Source organism: Corythoichthys intestinalis, chromosome 14, assembly GCF_030265065.1.
Source record: "Corythoichthys intestinalis isolate RoL2023-P3 chromosome 14, ASM3026506v1, whole genome shotgun sequence".
NCBI classification, from domain to species: Eukaryota; Metazoa; Chordata; class Actinopteri; order Syngnathiformes; family Syngnathidae; genus Corythoichthys; species Corythoichthys intestinalis.
Window position 1 is genome coordinate 41235114 of NC_080408.1, and position 20221 is coordinate 41255334.

The 20221-nt window shown below is 40.0% G+C and overlaps 1 protein-coding gene across 1 annotated transcript in view; it reads left to right on the forward strand.

Moving 5' to 3' along the window:
• Positions 1-3534: 3534 nt before the first annotated feature.
• LOC130929689 (semaphorin-6B) overlaps positions 3535-20221 on the forward strand; it is a 101962-nt gene continuing 85275 nt past the window's right edge. Inside the window, exons 1-2 of the mRNA XM_057857075.1 lie at positions 3535-3926; positions 4018-4089. The gene's annotated coding sequence lies outside the window, so the exon portion shown is untranslated. The remainder of the gene's footprint in view (positions 3927-4017; positions 4090-20221) is intronic.

Sequence of the window (20221 nt, forward strand, 5' to 3'; positions counted from 1 at the left end):
GACTCCTCTGCCCCCTTCAAAGAGGAGGGCTATTAGAAGTTTTTTTTTTCAGCCAGCAGCACCAGCAGCCACTGTAAGTAATGTAAAAAGACATCAATGTTGTGGAGGTGGGGAACACACCACAAATTTTGCTACTGAATATCTGAAGTGCATTATCGGTAGCTTAACATTAAACTGTGTGAATTTGGTAAACTGCAAAACTCGAGTAGGAAGCTCCTTAGAGAGAAATGTCCTCTTGTATGTGCTTTTTCAATAAACTGTGAGAAATGTAGTGAACCGAGGTTTACTCCCTTCTTCCCAACTGTAATTTTTGTTTTATTTATGTGGCCTTAAAGCAGCCCAAAGGAGCTTTAATTTTCTGTTGAGTTTGGCTGTGCTTGTGGACAAAAGCATTAGTGTTTTATCTGAAGGAAGGCTCCATTTTTATTTATTTTTATTATTCCCTGACCCAGAAGTTTTTTTCAGTCATATCTAATTAATTTATTTGGACAGACAATGTTGAGTGGTCTTAAGACAAATGTTTTTTTTTTTTTTACATTCCTGGATAGTTGACAGATTATTAACAAGTTTGTATTTATTGTTGATGTTAATGTTAATTAAAGTTATGTTCAAATATTGCAATTTAAATTTGCTAATAAAATCCAGACATTTATGTTTTCAAAATGTTTCTTTAGTAGTTTTAAAAAAAAAAAAAAAACAGTTTTAATCGAACGGTGTATCACCTGAACCTGGCCGAAAAGTGTCATTGCATGAAGTTGACTTTCCTATATATAAAAGTTGTAAAGCAATAAAACTGCAACAAAATGAATGAAATGAACAAAACAAAAAAAAAACAAAACAAAAAAAAAAAAAAAAAATATATATATATATATATATATATATATATATATATATATATATATATATATATATATATATATATATATATATATATATATATATATATATATATATATATCATGGGTGAAATTTTTTTTTTTTTTTTACAGATTATGTGACTAGCACCTTTGACGGTCATTTGTTTTACAAATAATTTTCAAAACAAAAAAATTAGGGGATGGACAATTTTTTTTTTTCAAATGATTTTTTTCTTTGAAAATATTTTTGTGTTCACATGAAATGTTTCAATCTAAAATATTTTGTTTGCATTCAAAAACGTTTGAAATTTTTCATTTTTTGATTGAAGTGAATTTTCTTTTTGAAAATATGTATTTTTTGAAGCAACTTATTTTTTTTGATTGAATAATAAAGACAAAAACGTCCTAGCCAATGTCCTAGTAAACACAAATGAATGAATGAATGAATGAAATATTTATTGTCAACATCATCAGTATCATTGACAATCATTGACGATTACAAAATGTGATATGATTTGCCCGAAGGCAGAAAGAACCGAAAAAGAAGACAGAGGCAGACGGGAAGAAACATATGCTTATCAGTTTCCCATCCCCCCCATTCAGCTAAAGACGCACAATCAGACATGGTACAGTTACATTGCCTGGAACACCAGACTCAGTGCTGTTCCAGCAATTGAGTCTGGCCACCATTCAGCGGATACAATTTCCAGGGCGGAACAAGCCACAGCAAACAGACAGCGGAGTGGACCAATCAGCGACGGGCAGACGTGACGTTAGTAAAACGACGAGGGCAGGACGAGGGACTTGCGCGCGGAAGTAAACTTACGAGGAGAGCGGAGTTTATTCAACATGGCTAGCGCGAGACAGACTGTTGTCAATGACTCGTGTCGATGTGTTTTTGGTAATTTAAAACTGATTTTACCGTGGATTGGAACATATTCTCGGCTCTCCTGTTCACCATCTGTGTTGTTGTGGGGACGACTTCCGACGTGCAAGAGTGACGTTGCTCGCAGGGCCGGCCCAGCCTATACGCAGACTACGCAGCTGCTTAGGGCCCCTGACCACTAGGGAGCCCCCAATCTGGCAATTGTTTAATTTACATTCTATTTTGTTTACTACAGTTTGCTTTATTTGACTTTTGTGAGTTTTGATACTTGATTATAAGCTTAAAAAAATAAAAGTTCTTCTTTAACTTCTTTCTTTCCTCTTTTAGAAAAAGGTTTGGCACTGTCTACTGTAAGTACTGACAATCATTTGGGGTGAGAAGTTTGAAGTATGCAGTGCAACAAAATCTGATTAATATACAAAATATGGACATATGGGTTGGATTGCATGTATGGGTTTCACAGTACACTGTGATGAAATGGTGGGCCAAAAATATGGGCCCCTTTGCATTATTTTGCTTAGGGCCCCCAAATGGCCTGGGCCGGCCCTCATTGCTCGTTAAGAACACGTCACGCAAATATACGAATCTGATTTGTCGATTGATTTTGTACCTGCTCGAGAGGCCGTTAATGGGCTGGTTCCCAGACTTTTCTCTCAGTGTTTGAAAAATACAGGGAGAACAGTCTGGCCGTGCCAGGCAAACAGTTAGATACATCACATGGCCACAAACTGTACAATATCAACAACAAATCAACATTACTTCAATCAAAAAAAAAAAAAAAAACGTGACTCCAATAAAAAATAAATAGTAATAATCAAAGAAAAATACCTTTTACATGCATTTTATTTTTGTTTCAAATTTATTTTTGCATTCAAACACTTTTTTTTTTTTTTTTTTAATTAAAGCGACTTTTTTGGGATTGAAAATATATATTTTGATTGAAGTAACTTTTTTTGGATTGAATAATAAAGACACAAATCTACCCCCATATTGCTATGCCCAGGGGATACCATTTTTGACTGAGGTAACTACATTGGCACGACACCGGCGGGCGTACCATATTTAATGGTTGATCTTGCAGTGGTGCCTCCAGAAATTTTTGATAGGGGTGGCCAGATGGGGCCACTTAAAATCTTGGGGTGGCACACCAAAACTAAAATCCATAATTTCAGGTTTTCATTATATTATTGCAGTAAAAAAGTGAAGGGAAAACTATCAGAAAGACTTAAGGACACAGCTACTGATATACTTTGGTGTATTGCGTAATATTTGATGTTACTAATGATTTAATGTGCATAGTCCATAACTGTCCAGTCAACATTTTGAGTTCCACAACGATTCTGTTTTGTTGTGTTATGTACAGTATATATTAGGCATAAGGTGTACATTTAACAAAACAAAATAATTACTGGGGAAAAGCAGGTGCTGGCAGATTATCATTTGGGATGAAATGCATAACTGATGCTACAACAACCTAACGAATATGATATACTGGCAAGCGGGGTGGCCAGTGGGGTGGCCAACAAATTTATAGATTTATAGATTGATTTTGCATTGATCATTTAGCCTATCAATTAATTAGGTTGATAGTCGTGATAAATGTAGCCCTAGAGTTAAGAAAATTATAATAATTCATGACTGAAAGTGTTAATTCTTTGAGAGAGAGAGAGAGAGAGAGAGAGAGAGAGAGAGAGAGAGAGAGAGAGAGAGAGAGAGAGAGAGAGAGAGAGAGAGAGAGAGAGAGAGAGAGAGAGAGAGAGAGAGAGAGAGATTGGACGAGGGTCTTCCATTGATCATTGATCCACTGCAGGACTGTGTGTGAGAGTGTCAGCGGGGGGTGTAAATTATGGGCTCCTGTTGTCACAGTGCCTGCTCTGCATTGGACATTTCACCTCGCCACAGTAAATTAAAAAAGCGAAATAACATTTAGCTGGCATCTGCACCACCAAGCAAGTGCAGCCCGCTGTGGCAGCTCGGTCCCTTTGCAGATTACTCAGTAAAACCTGCAAGTCTTTGGAAGTAAAAACGGACTACAGGGGGGAAGCCGACATCCTAATTTGATTGCGAACTCTTTCTCCCGAGAGAGGATTTAAGAAAAGAAAAAAACTAATCTGGGCGTTTTGGAGTCGCTGGTTTGGTTACACGGTGATGCTCCGGCGAGGCGAAGCAACGGGAAGAGACAGGTGAGGTGCGGCTGATGAGCTGCTTTTCGTTTTTTTCTTTTTATAAAATTGGCTCCGCTTAGCCTTGCGAATATCCACCTCCTTTCCTCAGAATCCAAGAGAAGCGAGCGAAGAGAGGGCGAGTGGGCGACTGGCACCTGCTCCACCTGACCCATCTGGTGCGGTGAGTGTGCCAAGCGGCGCGAATGAGAGGCGTAAATTTGCCGTGCGAATGGCACGAGCAGGTACTCTACTGTATATTCTTCATGTGCGACACCGTTGCTGCATTATGCCCCTCTAGTTTCGCCACTACGGATCCACTTGGCATCGTCTGAACTGCTCTTTGTGTCTGCTGCAAGTTGCTGTTTTTTCTATTAAGATTTGCATGTTGTGTGCAGTGCTGCATAATTAACAGTTTTATTTAAAAAAAAAAAAAAAAAAAAAAAAAAAACATGTTGCATAGCTCTGAGTGTATTGTTTTGTGCAATACTTCATTGCATTAAGATTATCAGCACAAGGCTTGGCAAAAATTGTGATCATTTAAGATCACAGGTCGTGATCTAAACGAGGGTCCCCATAGTGGAGTCATGTTGTGTAAGTTAGTGTTTAGTGATGGCTCGGGTTTGATTATCTAGAGGAAATGAAGTCAGTTGATTATTAAAGACAAGCATGATATGGAAACTATAAAAATGTGTAGCAAAGTTTTTCAAATAAAATGAACTCATTTAAACTGGGAGGACTGGCTGTGAATGCTCATATTCTTTGGGAGGGCGTGCCAGCCCCCCCAATCAAAATGGATTGGACATCTAGTGCTGTCATTGGCACTTGAACATGAATATTCGCTGTCAGTCAATGAGTTAATAACAATGCGGAGATGCTAATAATTCCACCGTGAGAAAAATAATGACTACCTGCTCCAAGTGGGGGGAAATCCTTTGTCCAGTCTTAATGCAAATTAGCAAAACCCTCACACCCAAAGCCTCCATGGCAATGGCGTGCTCACTCATTGCTGCTCTTTGATTGAAGCTGTATGGTTATTTATTGTTTGTCGTGTCATCATTTAGGCCAAAGACAATTAAATTCCTCCACTGCTGTGGTTTATGTTCCTCCTCTGAGTTGAAAGGTGAAAACAAAAGGTTAGAGAGCAAATTAATAAGGGTAAACGAATGGGCCGCACCGCAGAGTGGCCGTAGGAGCGAGTAATTAAGTCAGATTGCAATCTGTCACCAGGGACGGGCCGAGAGCGATAGAGAGAAATGATAGCGGCGGGCGAACAAGCGTTGAAGGAAAGGGGTGTGAATGGTGTCCCTGTTAGCTTTGACGCTCACACAGACGGCCATACAGCAGCCGTGTGAGCAGGTGCTGAGCCCCGGCACACTGCAGCAAGCTCGGGTGACAACAGGTGCAGCCTCAGGCTCCATTTGGAAGGCACTTTTGCAGCCACTCAGCCCGAACGTGCAGCGATGACCTGACTCGTGGCCCACATAATAATAGGGGTACGCTATTAATCTGCGTGTAGAACAAAGCACGCAAAAGTAAGCCTGTTGCAATGAAATTATGAAATATGGCAATTGTTTATACAATTGACCACTCTTTGAGCAAGAAGGCTATAATTTAGAGCATTTTCATTCCAAAATGGTAGTAAAATTGTGTCAAAACGAAAGAATCACATTCAGTTGAGCCTAATTCTATAGTCACATGAACCATGTACTGAGATAACATCGAACGATTATGTTTCAGTGCTATTGATGGCAATGGACGTTCGATCCATTTTGACTGAGAGGGCTGACAGCCATCATTTTGACATCTACAGTGGTATGAAAAAGTATCTGAACCTTGAGGAATTTCTCACAGAGTGTGTATTTTGTTCTTCTGAAACCATTCTGAAGTTGATTTACTTCTGCATTTTGGATCATTGTCTTGTTGCAGCATTTATCGTCTTTTTAGCTTCAACTGCCTGACAGACGGCCTCAATTCTTCCTGCAAAACATCCTGACAAACCTTTGAATTCTTTCTTCCATTAATGATTGCAAGTTGTCCAGGCCCTGAGACAGCAAAAACAGTCCCAAATCATGGTGCTCCCTTCACCATGTTTCACAGTGGGGAAGAGTTGATGTTGGTGAGCTGTTCCATTTTTCCTTCACACATGATGTTGTGTGTTATTCCCAAACAATTCAACTTTGGTTTCATCAGTCCACAAAACATTTTGACAAAACTGTGGAGTGTCCAAGTGCCTTTTTGTGAACATTAAACAAGCAACAATTTTTTTTTTTTTTTTTTTTTTTTTTTTTTTTTTTTTAGACAGCAGTGGCTTCCTCCGTGGAGTCCTAACATGAACACCATTCTTTGCCATAGTTTTACATATAGTTGATGTGTGCACAGAAATATTGGACTGTGCCAGTTATTTCTGTAAGTCTTTAGCAGACACTCTTGGGTTCTTTTTTACCTCTCTGAGTATTCTGCGCAGAACTCTTGGCCATTTGGCCATCATTGGCTCCATTTGTAGACAAAGTCTCTGACTGCCTATTGATGAACATCCAGACTTTTCAAGATGGTTTTGTGTTTTTTCCCAGCTTTGTACAAATCAACAATCCTTGATCGCAGGTCTTCAGGCAGCTCTTTTGAACGAGCCACTTAAGGAAGTGCTTCTCATCAAGACAATTGTTACCAGGTGTGTGTTTTTAGTGAGCAGGGAAGCGTTAAATCACTCATCAGTGATTGGGCACACATCTGACTTAAATTGTTTGGTAAAAATAGTTTTCAATAGCTCTTTAAATCTTCTACAGGCAAAGGCTTCCCTTACGTATTTTTCCCGATTCTGTCATTGTTTGCATGCTATCCTCATTAAAATATGAAAACCTATCAATCTTTGGGTGGATTTAGTTAAAGCAGTTTTTTTTTTTCATCTGTATGATTTTGGAAAAGATCAGATCACATTTGTTGGCAATTTTTTGCAGAAATGTGAGAAATTCCAAAAGATTCAGATACTTCTTCATACCACTGTATTGCCTTCAATGGCAGCCAAATAACTTATTGAAACAAAAACAAAACAAAAAAAAAAACATTAAATCTGCTCCTCCAGTAGGTACGGTAGTTTGTATAACATGTTTAACGTGCATGAATCATGATTTTTAAAAACCCATACAGAGCACTCATTTAATCATCGGCTGATATTGACAGCGGTAGATGTCCAATCCATTTTGACTGGGAGGGAGCAAGCAAATGAACAAATGCAATGAAACATGAGCATTCACATTCACAGTCAGTCTTCTCAGTTCAAGTGGATTGGACTTCTATCGCCATTAATCGCATGCAATGAGTTAAATACTGTGGGGCTGAGGGTGGAATCAACTTTAGAGTATTACTTGTGGGCGTGACCAGTGTGTTTTTCTGTTATTATTCATTTAGTCAATTTTAGTATTAAGATTTTAGTCATTTATAAATGTATCTATTGTAATAAAAGCAAAAAAAGGACAATAATGATTATTCATTAATATTTATTGCTCATTTTTAAGTTTATTTAAACGACTAAAAAGAAACACTTCACGATAAAGGGTTAAAAGACTTAAGTGTAAAAAAAAAATAAAATAAAATAAAAATTATCACTTGTTCTATAAAGGGTTAATAGTGTTAAGTGCCAACTTTTGAATAGCTGTCCACTATAGTGACCACTGAGAGGGTTTTAACTATCAACACTCAAGTATTGCCCTGGATATGTGCCGATGTTTCCCAGTAGTTGGAGCAAAACAGCAATGTACCGGTATTGTACATAAATTTGCAACACTCGACATTACGGGCACGTTGGGGAATTCAATCAGTCACGATTTCTCTAAAACGAAAGTGCGTATGTCACATTACATTGCAACAACAATCTGCGTTTTACAAATGTTCACAGGAGCATCTCAGAGTGCAATTCTGCATACACCTGATCACACTACAAAAGTAGTAGTCTTTTTCACAAACCTGAGGTTACAGTAAATTTCTTTTTGTTTCTCAATTTTGCATGTATTTATGATTAATTAGTTACTCCAGGAATCAGCGGCGAAAAAGCATTGACTCACCGGGGAACAATCCAGATTCTGCGGAAGGCAATTCTTGATTCCATGGCTTGATTTTTCCACGATCAGTAAAAATAAATCACCCTAAAATGACCAGGTATAAACCAAATTAATGCAATAACGATGTAATGATTCCCTTATTAAAATATTTGAAATACCAAAAACAATGCGAAAAATTGATTTTGGTAATTAATAACCATGAAAATTTTGAATTTTTCACTCTTGCGCAGATTTAGTTGCTTCAAAATCAAGTGCAAAACATTTACCGGTAATCAAACAATGGGTTTGAGGCAGATAGATTGAAACAAATTTCAAGCTATATTGTAAACAAAGGCCTGTGGCATGGCGCACAAGATAATAACTCATAAATTGCAGAACATTGTATTAAATGAAAAAATAAGTATGAAATATAAACATTATTGTTGACTGCTGGGAAAAAAATTGTGAACATTTAGTAAGGCAATTATTACAAATGATGTAGTTGGTGTTTGCTATTTAACAGTGATGTCAAGCGGCCATAATGAAAACTACAAGTATAATGTAATACGGTATTCAGCACCTTGTCCTGTAGCGGACCAGGCCTGAACGATATGTCATTTAAACATCGTCATTGCGATGTGTGGATGTGCAATACTCACATCGCAAGGATTTGCGATATTTTATTTATTTTATTTTTTTAACACTCAAACACGTTTTTCTTCTTCATGCTTGCAAACACGTTTTTCTTCTTCATGCTTGTATAGCGCCACAAATTCACTCACGCTGATGAGAACAGCCTCTCACACAATGAATGAGTCGCTCTGATCATAGAGCCACCGAGTCGTCAACCTGTCAATCATCGTTAACTTTAAGTACCAAGCAGGCTGCACTGGCAAAAAAGGTTTGGTCGCACTGCTTAGCAGGAGGGAGGTGTGAGAGGCTGAGTGGACTTACTCAATGAAGCATTTAATAATTAGAAGCATTTTCAAGTTATTCTTGTTTTAAATAATTCATAATATAAAGGTGCACGGTGGCACACTGGTTAGCACTTCCACCTCACAGTTCTGGGATCGTGGGTTCAATCTCTGGTCTTCCTGTGTGGAGTCGCATGTTCTTCCTGTGCCTGCGTGGGTTTTCTCGGGGTTCCTGCCGATTGAACACTCCAAATTGTCTGTAGGTGTGAGTGTGTGCGTGAATGATTGTGTGTCTACACGTGCCCTGCTATTGGCTGGTAACCAGTTCAGGGTGCCTTCTGCCTGGAATTAGCTGTGATAGGCTCCAGCACCATTGTGAGGAAGATGAATGAATTATATGAATGTTATGGAGCGTGATTAAAAGTATGGCGTTAAAGGTGGTGCAATGAAAAATGTGTGTGCGCCTACATTTTGTGCTAGTGCACTTTAAAGTGTGTACGACAGGAGGAAAAAAAGTCTTAAATAGGATTATTATGTGAATTAGAATCATATTTTGAGACGATTCGACTATATACAACAACTTAGCAAAGCGCAGATGATGAGAAATTAGTCTTTTAATCGGCCGGTAAGCCACGCCTACCATTATCGGGCTCTAGCGTCCCCAACAGGTGGATGACGTCAGCGGAGTCACGACTTCATCTGATTTAGTATGCAGCCCATTGAGGGGGAATTATTCACAACGAGGAAAACGCGACGAAGAGAGTCGCAAAATGTCATTGTTTCAGTCTCTGTACTCCAATATTTTTACAGGATATTCTTTTTATCCAAGTATTTTTCCCCAATAGCTAAAATGGCATGGTCATGACAAACAGTCTTGTGCTCAATGGAATATCATGAAATAATAAAAATGCATTTATTCAAGACGACATGGCAAAATTACTCCATACAGTAATGATCAAAACTGTCGACTTCACCTTTACTGTCGCACATCCCGAACGATATTTTATGCCACCTAAATCGGGCTTATGTCATTGTCGGAAAATCGCGCATAACTAGCCCGGGTCATTTCACGTGACGACCGGGTTGTGGATTGTCTTAGCCAATCGGCAAACCGCCCGGCGGAGATCAATTTACAGCTCGTTCCCCTGCTACTATGGACAGGAGAGCTCACCGTGGAAGCAGCTGGACAATGACCACTGAACAAACCGGCCGATGTCGGAGTAGCGTGTAGCTGCCAAATAGTCAACACGAATACGGCAAAATAATGCTTTACTACACAGCGAAGTCGTAAACAGCGAGAGACTCAGTGGAGGAGGGCGGCTGCAGTTGTTGTACAGCTAACATGTGCAGCTAATGTGTATGAGGAGAGCTTTTTACATGCCCATCCATGATCAAACGTAAGTAGCCCTTTATTTAAAGAAAGTTTGTAGTGTTTACTTTGTAATTGCTATATTCTCGGCTATTTTTAACTCAAAGTTGTAATTCAGATCGGTCGGAAAATTTGACAGAACAATGGGCACATGAAGAAGGGAATAAGCCGAGTATAGTGCTCTCCCGGCGGGGGATATGCGAAAAGCCGTCGTTCGTCCGCCAAGGGGACAAGGAGCATGTCAGCCGCAAAATGCAAGCCACCTACATATTGCAGCAACAGCTGAACGGAACGGAAATGTGCTCCGCCACTCGACGCCCCCGAGCGGAGCCAGGCCAGGAGGAAGCTAAACTCCGCGCGTTCCTGTGTTAACCCTTTGCACACTGACTCCATGTTTCAAAAGCTTGAAGAACACTCGCCGAAAACAGGTTGACAATTTATTCGTCGACAATGGTAAAAAACAAGGCAGAAACAGACGGCGGAGGGACAATTCTGGATCCAAAACAAGGCTACATGTTTCCGAGCAGAAAAAAATCTGTCTTATCTCAGTGTTCAGTCTTTTTGAAGTCTTTGCTGACGCGGGTCTTGTCGAAGGCGTTTCTGGGCGTTGCTTTTGGTCCACCCCCGCTGTGGCCGGTTTTGGGCGGCTTAGGTTCGTGCGCGGATTGGGACACCCGCTATCAACTTTGCTGTCCAGGCTGGTTGTACTTGTTTTCGGACAAAGCGCTTTGTCCTTGGAGTTTGCTGGGAGAGCAGATTACCCGAGTATGTGCGTCACTCTTGTGATAAGACGGCATTGTGTATCTCTATTTCTTCTCATTAAACTATGGTGTGCTATTTATTTTATATTAGTAGTGTAGTCCTACCGTAAATATGAAAATGATACTATTTCCTGATTAATTATATTACGTGTGTTAGAGTAATGCAAACAGTTAGACGGTGCCTACGAAAACCTGTACCATATGTATGTGTTAGACTATATATGTGTTAGACTAATGCAAACAGTTATATGGTGTGTGCGATGACGATATCGTTTCCCCTTCAATATTAAAATGATCCCATTATTTAACATATTACAAAACACGATGTTTATTCACTTCCTTGTAAGTCCCATGGTTCCACAGTAGTAGGGCTTATTTTGGCCAATATCCACAGGTGAATGGGAACCTTTTGAAACCCCAAAAAGGCACAGACGGCTCTCCCTCGTACAGCAAGATTTTTCTGCAGCCGTTTGGCTGGCGTGATGCGAAAAATAAACGTATTAATCCGCAAAATCAGCTGAATCCTTTGTCCTTCTCATACAACAGTATGGCTGTATAGTGAAGAGGACTCCTTCCTCTGTACACGTCACAGCACCCTCTTTCTCAACTCTAGACTGTTGCTGGAAGTCACTCATTTTCATGGCGCGGGATTCAAAAAACTAAATAAATATATAGCGATGGCTTCCACACACATCTAAGCGGTCCATTTCATTCAGGGGCATAAAATACCGCGTGTATTATGAAATAAACATGCGTTTTCGTGTCACAGGCACTTTAAGAAAAAAGTTAGGTGCAACCAATGCAAAAAATAAGTGTGGAGCCTTGGTAATATTATATCGCTATGTTAATTTTTTACCGATATCGTTCAGGCCGATCCAGAGCTATTCAAGTTATCTGGTGAAAATTCCTCTAGTTTTAATATCGCAATGTAATATCGCGAATTCACAAAAAATTGCATTGATAGTTTTTTCCAATATCGTTCAGGCCTACCACGGACTGTTTTGAGTTCCATGGAAGAAGTTGAAATCAGCAATAAATTCCGCAGTCGCAGTTTCCTGTTGGGACGAATTAATATACACACTCGATTAGTATTTCCCCTTACCCAATCCAAAACATGTTTCATCTCTATCTACTTGAGAAATTGTCCAGGCATTCAGCCATCCATCCTCTTCAACCGCTTATCCGGTGTCAGGGTTTCAGCAAACTTTCCTTTCCCTGGCCACATTAACTAGCTCTGACTGGGGGATCCTGAGGCGCTCCCAACCCAGTGTCGAGATATAATCCCTCCACCTGGTTCTGGGCCTGCCCCGAGTTCTCCCAGCTGGACGTGTGAGAAACACCACCCTAAGGAGGCGCCCTGGTGGAATCCGCAACAGATACCCAAACCACCTCAATTGACTCCTTTCTACGTGAAGGAGCAGTGACTCGACTCTGAGGCTCTTGCAAATAGCAACGTTTCTCACCCTGTCTCTAAGTGAGACGCCAGCTATCCACCTGAGAAAGCCCGCAATCTTGTTCTTTCGGTCATGATCCATCGTTCATGACCATAGGTGAGGGTAGGAACAAAGATCGAACGCTAGATGGAGAGCTTTGCCTCCCGGCTCAGCTCCCTTTTTGTTTCACTGTGCGATAAAGCGACTGCAATACCGCTCCTGCTGCCACGATTTTCTGTCCAATCTCACGCTCCATTGTTCCCTCACTCGTGAACAAGACCCAGAGATACTTGAACTCCTTTACTTCAGGCAGGACTGCATTGCCTACCCTGAGAAGGCAATCCACCGGTTTGCTGCAGAGAACCATGGACTCAGATTTAAAGGTGCTGATCCTCATCCCCGCCGATTGGCTGCAAACCCCAAACTTGCAAACCCGTCCAGTGAGTACTACAGGTACAGGCTGATGATGCAAACAGGACCACATCATCTGCAAAAAGCAGTGATGCAATCCTCAGCCCTCTAAACTGTAAACCCTCTCCACCATGACTATGCCTCGATATCCTGTCCATGAAAATCACGAATAGAAGCTTTTATTTTCAAGGGCTGAGAACCACAAAACAGGCACGAGAGATAGTGAGGGTCGGAGTTCAAACAGTTTATTATTCACAGAGATGTGGAGTTTGTTGCGTTGAGTGTCTGGGCGAAGGTACCATAAACACGAGGCGTAGACGAGATCCTGGAACAAAGCAAATAGGTTGATGAACAGATGAGTCCACACAGAAGTATAAACAACACAAGAAGTCACTAACAGTGAACTGAAAGAGACGATCCAGCGACGTAGTGGAGCTCTGGCTGGGTTATGTAGGCTGTTGATGGTGATTGCTCACACCTGCCATTGCTCCACACATCAGGTCCTGGTCCTGTAATTGGATGACAGACACACCCACACACTTGTCCAGCCCGGGGGCTTACAAGAATTGGTGACAAAGTTCAACCCTGGCGAAAGCCAACACCCACTTGGAACAAGTCTGACTTACTGCCAAGGACACGGACACAACTCTCACTTTGGGTGTACAAGGATTGGATGGCTCTAAGGAGTGGCCCCCTCACCCCATACTCCCCGGTACCTCCCACAGTGTATCCCGGGGGACCTGGTCATATGCCTTTTCAAGGTCCACAAAGCACATGTAGACTGGATGAGCATACTCCCAAGCCCCCTCCAGGATTCCAGCGAGAGTAAAGAGCTGGTCCATTGTTCCAAGGCCAAGACGAAACCCACATTGCTCCTTCTCAATCAGAGGTTCGACAATCAGCCGGACGCTTCTTTCCAGTAGCTTGAAGTAGACTTTACGAAGGAGTGTGATGCCCCTGTAATTATCACACACCCTCTGACCCCCCCTTTTTAAAAATGAGGACCCACCACCCCATTCTGCCACTCTTCTGGTACTGTCCCAAACCTCCACGCAATATTAAAAAGGTGTGTCATCCATGACAGCCCTTCAACACCCATAGCCTTCAGCATTTCAGGGCGAATCTCATCAACTCATCAGCTTTGCCACCACTAAGTTTTGAGAAATTGTAAATGAATTTCATTTTTTATACTCGGTTGAAATTGACAAATTGCTAATATTAATATTGCTCAACATGTCTGTACATACCATGTAAAGCAAATTCAACTTGTTACTTACTGTTCAAAACCAATCACAAGGTTGCACAACTATTAACAAACATATCTAATACAATAAAACAGATAGACCCACACCCATAAAAACAACCTCCTACATGGCGGCAACTATTCCACAAACAAAGTGGGAACTATTTGAAGCAATAAAGCGTAGCTGTCTGCACGTAAAAGCTATCTAAGGGAGCTTTTTGGGGGTCCACAGGGACACTTAATGAGCTCTATTGATCACATAGGGCCCTATTCAATCACACATACTAAGCCACAAACGGGGCATCTCAAGCACGAAAAAATAGATTGGATTGCAGCATAATATAGCTGTTGACAAGGAGAGTAAATCAGTGGCAGATTAGCATGGTGGGCTGCATGAGGAGCATGTTTTGTGATGACGCTGAGATGAAATGTTGTTGAATGGAGAGAAACCACAGTTTCTCCATTCTTGTCGCCAAGTGAATACTTTAAGCAATTGCCAACAAATTGCCCCTCTCTAACTTTAGTACACAGAGAGGAACATTGACTGAATTTGCCACTCATACTGATTTAACCACTTCTGTGCTTTAAGATGAATTTGCACTTGAATGTAGAGCTGCTCAACACTGCTTCAGACAAGAGTGAGCTTCAACTCACAAAGATTAGCCCTTTATAAGGTACTCATGTAAAATACTATGACGTAAATAGAATTAAAAACAACTTTAGTGGGTTTTTTTTTTCATTACCGCAATTACCGGAAGATAAGCCACTACTTTTTTCCCTCACTTTGAATCATACGGTTTATAGTTCAGTGTGGCTTATTTGTTGATTTATTTGGGTTAATAGCTAACACTTTATTTGACAGTGGCGTCATAAGACCGTCATAATTCTGACATGACACTGTCATGGACATTACTGAAAGGATATGACAGATGTCATCATGTGTTATCCGACTAATTTTGTCACTAACTCCTTTTATATCCTGCTCGGATCTTTTACATCCATTCAAAAGTGAGACCATTTGCCAGATGACACTAAACGACATCTGTCATAAGCATTCATTAATGCTCATGACACTGTCATGTCATAATTATGAGGGTTTTATGAAGCTTCCAGTGGCGTAGGAAGTAGGGTACAGCAGCACCCCCTGGTGTTGGGGATAAATGAAGTGTTTTGGGAGACTCTTTTGTTGTTGTTAAATGAATAAATGAATAAAATACATTGGGACAATAGAGTTTATAACTTTGGGGATTAAATCCATATGTCGAAAAAGTATTTCTTTTTTTTTTTGTTGTTGTTAAAAACACAACCTGACACATTGCAGTCACTGGGTCATGTTAAATAAGCCTCTATTGAAAAGGAAAAGTAAAGTGTTGACAGAGGAGGCATGAACATGGCACAAAAACAAATTAGTGATTTTTTTTCTTTAAAAAAACAGCAAAATGTTCTAAAATTCAATTCACGGTTGAAAATGAAGATGATTGTCCTTTGGTGTCTTCAAATAGGTAAGACATGCTTGATTTGTAGCCGTATTATTATTTGTTGTTGCTGCTGAGCTGCCGCCATTCAGAGCACTAGAGGTGTGCGAAATTTCCGATTCTTAGATTATTCGCGATTTGGCCGTGCAAGATTGGAGAACAATTCACAGACATCCACATTCCCATTATTGAAATATATCAATTAAAGCAAAAGTAAAACACAGTCAGCGCGGTCTTCAAGACGCAATGAGGAACGGATGACGACGAATGACAATGCTCAACTCACGGCTCTGGCTCAACTCATGCCGCTAGATAAAAAAACAATAATACCTGACTGCTGCCGACAGCCGCTACAAACGACGTCGACATAATGCTACATGTCACATGTATAAAGAACTAGATGCGAAATGACAGACTCGGCGGCGTTAGCAGCGCATGTATAGAAGACTAGATGCGAAATGACAGACTTGCCGGCGTTAGTAAACAGCCGCCATCTTAAACCAGTAGATTTCTCAGGAAGGCTGTTGTACCAAATCTTCCAAGCGAACCTAATTTTGTCTAAAATACTCCTAAATCGGCAAAATCTTGACTTGAATCTACAGTATCTTTAAAACAGTTTTAAAACTTTCATATGTTGAAAGCAGACAGAAGGATAATTATGGAATAATGGGAGCAGTTTTAACAACTTTAACTTTAACTTTAACAACATTAAATTAATTAAATGAAGTTTAAAGCTGCTGATACAGAATGGGGACCTTTTTTTGTTGTTGTATTTTTTATTATATTTTATTTACTGTTTTGATCTGTTAACTTGATATGGGAAATGTTTTTAAGACTGAGAGGCTTTTTGTACAATTTTGGTAACTAATGTACGAAACATTGAAAGAGCTAATAGCTTGGGGGGTGTCATCAATAATCGATTTATAATCAAATCGTAGCCTCTGAATCGTAATTGAATCATTAGGTTCCCAAAGACTCCCACCTCTACAGAGCACTGTTGGATATTAGTGCGCAATTTATTATAGTGTAATGAAAAGGGGGTGTTAAACCGAGGCTTATCGGACCTGTTTTCAAATCTGCTCGTGTGTCATTATGCCGTCTAGCTGGGTGATGTGCAATATAATACACGGGCGCGCCCACTGTAGGTGAAATAGAATATTGTCTTTGTAGTAGCCTAGTAGTAGTACGTAAACTATCCAGCATGCGTGTGTATTGACATTGTGAACGCCTTGTATGGAGGAGACGTGCGAGTATGACAAATTTGGACCAGAATGGTTGTTTTTGGATGGGAAAAACTAAAAAAGAACCTCAGCACCCCCTGATGTGAGTGACTTCCACCGCCCTAGGACGCTGCTGTCAAATTAAGGGTTACCGGTTAATATTTTTTGGTGTAAATATCCCATAATACAGTGAGGACAGCTGTGGCTTATAGTCCGTTGCAGTTTATCTATGAATGAATGCCGTTTTCGTGTCAAATTTGGTGGGTGGCGGCTTATAGTCACGTGCGCCTTATAGTCTGAAAATTAGGGTAATTTTTAATTGTATTTATTCCTAAAAATATCTCAAAATAATTATTTTGAATGAAATATACATAATTATAATGGAGACGTTGCATCCACATATGTGGACATCCCATTTTGGTTCATGTCGGCGGGATTATCATCTTTCTGGATTTCCTACAGATTTCCTCAAGTTAAATTTAAGGCTTTTTAAGACCTAAATAAGAACATTTTTTAAAACTTAATGCCTATTTCACAGCCACATCGACAAAAATTAACACAAATTCACAAATTTTGTTTTTGTATTTCTCGAAAGTGGAAATGTGGAATGTTCAGGATGTAAGAATGCAGCATATTATATAGGGTGGCTGCAGCACTAGCAGCTAGCTGGCTAGTGTTAGCTGCTGTCGCTTCACAGCTTGCTGGCTGGCTTTTGCTTCTGTCTCTTCAGGCTCGTGAGCAGCTGGCTGGTTTAAACAGGCAGATTGAAAAAACGCCAGCAGTCACTCTAATATGAAATTTATGGCTAGGTGTAAAAAAAAAAAATCTGCCTCTGTGTAATGTAGAGCATGACATTTTGTCGGGACTCCCGTCATGGCATGGAATTTTCACGGGAATCCCGCGGGATGGGGTTAATAATTTTATTAATCCCGTGATGGGGACGGGATGTGAATGAAAGTCAATGGGAGCGTGCAGGTGCGGGAGTGACATCAATCTGTATAATAATAGTGACCTTTTTCAACTGGTCGCAGAGCACACCAAATTGAAGAAGCAGCCATATTTATAGTCATCTTTCAGTGAGCCAACGCTGTTTTGACCTGGATTAGCACATGAAAAGAACTACACAATATCCCATAATCCAATAGTGCTTGAAATCGATGATTTGGATCCGGGACTGCAGTTGCATTCTCAATGATTGGCTCCTCCGCCCCGTTTATTTATTTAGGCTACATCATTTAATCAAAATGACAAATGACACTTTTGAAGAGAAATGAGACACAGATAAATTACATTAAATACATCATAAATTTTAAGACCCAGATATGAATATTCAATACTTTCTCAAGACTTTATAAAGTATTATTTCCAAATTCATAAATTCAATGCTTTTAGGACTTCTTAAAGTGGACGTTCAGTATTTTTGACATCAGGCTTAATCTTCGAGTTAGGGGGGATAGGGACGATATTAACAGATCTAACATGGTCAAATAAATTCAAAGTGCAGCTCAATGTTCAAAAATCCCATGCATCCAAAACAATGTCGCACCAAACATTTTAACAAAAAAAAAAAAAAAAAAAAATCAGCGCTGAAAAGACCATTGTTATATCCCTCCACCCTGCTTGCCCAGTTAGCCTGTTCTCTGCAAAGCAGCTGAATTACTTATGTTGCTGTTCATACTCCAGTTATTGAAATGCAATGGTAAGTTTTAGTTACTTAATTCTGAAAACATAGCCAACACTATTGATTGCTTGCGTCATCGGTGATTCTCCTGCGTGCATATGTTGTTTTATTGCTATGCTAGGATGGGACTATTGACTTGCATTAGCTTAACCACTCCAGAGCGCTGAAAATAATAAAAAACTAACAAACTGCACAGATTTTTAAAAAAATCAACTCCACTACTTATTAACCTCCCCCCCACCCCAACTCAAAGATAAACCTGATGTCAAAAATTCCGAACTTCCCCTTTAAAACCCCGCGAGAACGCTCGCTTTCGATCGAGTTGGACGTTTACCGCCGTCAAAGGCAACCAATGAGTTCACACATGACTCATTCCTATTTTTCAGGCAAACATGTCAGACGGACTTATTATGCCTAAATGGAGTTCTGTGGTCTTTTGATAGCTGTCTGAGTCAGAGATGTGATCATAAGGCAAAAAGAAATTACAGTTTTATTATTGTTGTTGTTACTGTACCATGGGGTTATCTAGTTTCACACCAATGCAGCATTTTTCCTGATGGTGGGTTCCTCTGGAGCAAGTTCAAGACTTAAAAAGGATGTTGAAATCTACAACCCTCAGGGCAAAAGATCAAACGAACCCAGCCGGGCAAACATCTGATGCATGACTTGATCCAACTGGGATGTTGGAGACTGACCTGGAAGGGTAGAATTGGGAGGGCTCTAATCCTGAGGCGGGTATTCAAAATACACCCTCCCATGCAAAACCGTGATGCCTTTAGGTGCCTTTTGGGGCCTTTCAATAGAATTCTCGCAGATGTTTCAAAAGGAAGGGAGAATAATAATGTCTGCTATGACACCGGGGAGTTTTATATGCAGACTGTTGTCCACAGGAACATCATTTTGTGGTTGGAACATGGCAATGAGCTGCACCTTTTGCCACCGAATACTTGTGAACTGTTGCGTCATTCATCCCTCTGCTCAAACATGCCTACATTGCGATAGCTAACCAGCTCATTCACACTGTCTTTTGCTTTACTTCTTCTCTGTCGCCTCTTGCGGATTGAGTCACAGCATTAGCCACATAAGAATGCCTCGCAGTGTTTTTCAGCGTAGGCCTTTCACAATATACTTTACAGCAGCCATGCATCCTTTCTTTTTATGACTTGCTGTCCTCATTGATTTCTCCCCTGAGGTGCTGCCTCTTTTTTGCATCTCTGTATCCTTAGCACGTTACGGCTTAACACTTTGGAAACCCCCCGCCCCTTTTTTTTAAAATTCATCGCTTCAACATGTACATTATGCATTAAGTCATGTAAATAGCAGTGATTAAAAAACATTTTAAAAGGAATTTTGGATTAAACAGTTGTTTAGTTCATAATGCTGTCATATTAGATTGTAATTCATTTAAAGATAATTGTTATCTTTTTGTTTTTTCCTGGTGTGCAACTTGTGGTGCTTTCATTTATTAATGTGAGTATAGAATAAAGCTTCAGTAACTTATAGTGACAGACAAGACAACATTAAGCATTGATAACATGTCTGCCCGCAGTGAGGGTGGCCACTTTCTGGGAATAAAGGCTTTTATTTACGTTTTTCTCCACTATTGCACAACAGAAAAATTAAAATTCTGTGTTTTTTCCACCTAGATGCACATGATTAAGGTGTTAAGTGGTGCCCTGGATCTTATAACAAGTTATATAATTGCATAGTGGTTTAAAAATGATGCAATAATGAACACATTGAAATTCCTTCAAGTTTATGTTTATGAATAT